Here is a 3,947-nt window from a genome sequence, read left to right as displayed (position 1 = left end):
CAGTCTAATTTGCTGACAACTCCAGTCTAATTTGCTGACAACTCCAGTCTAATTTGCTGACAACTCCAGTCTAATTTGCTGACAACTCCAGTCTAATTTGCTGACAACTCCAGTCTAACTTGCTGACAACTCTAGTCTAATTTGCTGACAACTTTAGTCTCCTTTCATTTCGGCTAACAAAGTTAATCGACTGCATAGAAAAAGACTAAAAAATTGTTGTCAGCAAAATAATGAGGGGGTGGACGATGTACAGTTCACCGGTTCTGATTTGTATGTTCAACTTACATTTGATTTTCAGAAGCCGCCTAAACATTTTTCTGAATTTACTTTCAAAACTGTTCAGCATAAAGCTGTTTCATACATTAAAATTTTCGTGTCTTGTTCCGATTATTTGCAAGGTTTTTCTACAAATGTTGAGAATTTTTAAAACAAGTTCATAAAAGGCTGGTGTCTTCAAACATGTGATAAAAAGGGATTTCTAGCCGAGTTTGTTAGTTGGTCATCCTAATGACCACCCCTGTTTTACAGAATTCAACCGCCTTGAAAATAACAATAATGGTACACAAAAAATGCAATAACTTGAATGCGTGTCTTCCAGTGATGTAAGAAAGTTATTCCAATCACAATAGGTTCTAATGTATTACTGTCGAAGCTTGACGTGAAGTTCAGTTTTACCCTTGGATTAAATCATGTATCCACTAGTAAAAGGGATGGTAATATATATACCATCTCTTTTACTAGTAGATACATGATTTATTCCAAGGGTAAAACTGGACTTCACGTCAAGCTTCGACAGTAATACATTAATAATGTCAGTCCTTCCAATGCTCCTATGTTCATACTTTTTTAAATTCTCACTGTTCTTCCCAATTTTTCGTCAAAAATTCATCTACTTTCGATTATTTGGGAGGGAGGAGTTGTGTGTGACCATTTGTAGCAGAAACATGAGTGACTTTCTGCAAATCTTATTGGTATCAACCCCTAGATGATTACGTCATTAAGTACTAAATATTTATTAATTACCATCCACCTGAATGTCATTTCACAATATGCCCAATTAGAATTTGCCCTCATTTTTCTTTAACTTGCCCCTCTAATTAGCGCTATGTTTCTTTGATGTACCATTAGAAGGCCTGCCATCCATCAATTTTAAACTAATAAAACAGACTGTGGAACTGAAAATCAAAGTATTTTGTGATTACTCACGAGCAGTCAAGGTTTAACCAGCAACATCGTTGTTACAGAAATTATAAATACATTTGAAAAAAAAAAAGGGCAGCAATAACTTCATAAAAAAGTTTTAAATTTTAATGTGTTTTCCCTAAAAAAGCTTTGACGTTGGTTACATTGATTTATGAAAATTATGGGTTAGGTATAAGCACTAACTCTCATGATACAAATTTCAGTTTAACTGTGACATAAGATTATATAAAATAAAGAAATATTAGTTACTAGTAATTCTGGTAAATAATGTGGAATGTCGTGGATGACAAGTAAGGCAGAAAAGATAAACCCACTAATAGCTGGAGATTCTTGGTTTTTGGGTGTATATTTCCAAAAGAGTCGCGAAAGTTAAGGCACAAAGAGAGAGACAAGACATTAGTTTATAGAAAACCAATTTTCAATGACTTACACTTAACAATACTCCACTAAGACAATACAAGTGATTGTGTGTGCTTTGACGTTATAAATAGAAAGTGTAAGACCAGCAAGTTAATCCGAGTGAAATCAAACCGCTAAATAAAAATATTCCAATGTTACGATACTCTCACTTTGTGTTAATACACTAGAACTGTCAAACTCAAGATGTCACCTACAAAAGAACTTCGCTTAAAAACGACTCGCCCTGCATGGTCAGGTGTTTAGGGCGCTCGACTCGCAGTCTGAGGGTTGCGGGTTCAAATCCCCGTCACAACAAACATGCTCAGCCGTGAGGGCGTTATAATGTGACGGTCAATCCCAATATTCGTTGGTAAAAGAGTTGGCGGTGGGTGGTGATGATTAGCTGCCTTCCCTCTATTCTTACACTGCTAAATTAGGGATGGCTAGCGCAGATAGCCTTCGTGTAGCTTTGCGCAAAATTTAAAAAAACGACTCTAATACTAGCGGAGCTAACGCTCTACTAACTATGCTTCACATTTAATATGAAGTTAACTAAGCTCCTTCGCGTACGGTGAACACAAGTGACTTTGAATCACTGACAAGAATCGTATGGTGCTCGCCCTAGACAAAACGAAAATATACAATAAAGCTAAGTTCCAGGAAAGTGAACACTTAACACAACACGATAACTTAAGTAGCTCTCCGGAAATAAAATATATAGATACGAACCTGCAGAAACAAATCTAATGAGAGAACTTTAAATGTTAAACAAAAGGAAGACATCGGCGTCTGCTGAACAACTTAACAGAATCAACCAACACATGAAAATCTACATCAATATATATCAAATCTCTAATTCTGGTGTAAACTATGTGTAATTCTGTATAACTGCTCTAACAGCCCCAACACTATAAATACGCCAATAAATCCTCAAGTTCTTGACATAAGAAAACAGTGATTGGTGCTTGTTAGATCAGTTGGCCAACGGGCAGTGAAGATCAAGGACAAGTTCTTGTTATATAATTCGCTCATTAATTAAAAACCACGTTGTTATTTTTATAAGATAATCGGTCGAAATAGGCTTCTCAATCACCACTCGTGTGCCTCTCAAGGAAAGTGAAAGTTAAAAACTGACTGGAATACCACTGCGTTCCATCGGGGGAGCTATGAAAAACAACCTAATTTCAAAATGTTTACTTTTTATGTAAAGGAGTGGAAAATATATAGTACGTCCCCAAACTACAATAATATATATATACAAAGTCAGTAACGAGTGTCTGTTCTTGTGTGGTTTTGAATTTCGCGTGAAGCTACACAAGGGCTCTCTGTGCTAGCCTTCCTAATTTAGCGGTGTAAGACTAGAGGGAAGGCAGCTGGTCATCATCACCTGTCGTCAACTCTTGGGCGAGCATGTTTGGGGGATGGGGATTCGAACCCGCGACCCTTTGATTGCGAGTCGAGCGCCCTAACCCCTTGACCATGCTTGGCCTCTTGTGTGGTACAACTTGTACATTTGTATGTTATGCACAATGTAATACCTGTGCTGTGTCCATCGCAGATATTAAGCCCTAAATTTTAACCTTATAAAATTCTCAAGCTTCTGCTGAGCTACCTAGCAGCAATAAGCTTTTGAATTGCTGAAATATGATATTAACTAACATGCTTTTCTCAAGACTAAGCAGCAGTATGTTGCTAACATTATGAAAGTAATAAATATAGTTAGAAAGCTTACAATTAGTCATGCTTGCTTATGAAAAATGAAGAAAAACTCACAAAAACTAAAACAATTACGGAGAGAAAAATAAGTGCAAATAACTCACATGCCCAGTGCTGGTTCAATAACCCAAATGACCACTTAGGATGCTAATGTTTCAGAGGTGCCATGTTTCAGCTTCAACAGCATAAACTGCCAGAAGCTTAGCAATACAGTAATTCAACTGGAAAATTGGCTGAAACATATTGTTTTAAAGATACATCTTAATTACCACATATAACCGATGCTCACTCGAGCTATTTTTTACTTAAATATTACGCCTAAGAACATAGAAAGTAAACCATGTCCTATAACCATCATAATTTACCTGACTTTTTAATATTGTGGAAGAGCTTTTAAAAATTTAGCCAAGCTTGTCGATGTGAACACCACGAGATCAGCATCGTCACAGAAGACAAAATATTGGGCCTGACTTTTGTTTGTTTATTTGTAATTAAGCACAAAGCTACACAATGGGCTATCTGTGCTCGACCCACCACGGGTATCGATAACCGGTTTCTAGCGTTGTAAGTCCGCAGACATACTGCTGTGCCACTGGGAGGCATGGGCCTGACAGCGCGTCTGACAATTG

This window comes from Limulus polyphemus, unplaced genomic scaffold, assembly GCF_000517525.1.
Source record: "Limulus polyphemus unplaced genomic scaffold, Limulus_polyphemus-2.1.2 Scaffold81, whole genome shotgun sequence".
Taxonomy (NCBI): Eukaryota; Metazoa; Arthropoda; class Merostomata; order Xiphosura; family Limulidae; genus Limulus; species Limulus polyphemus.
The sequence above is the reverse complement of the archived record's forward strand: the minus strand, read 5'-3'. Positions refer to the sequence as shown.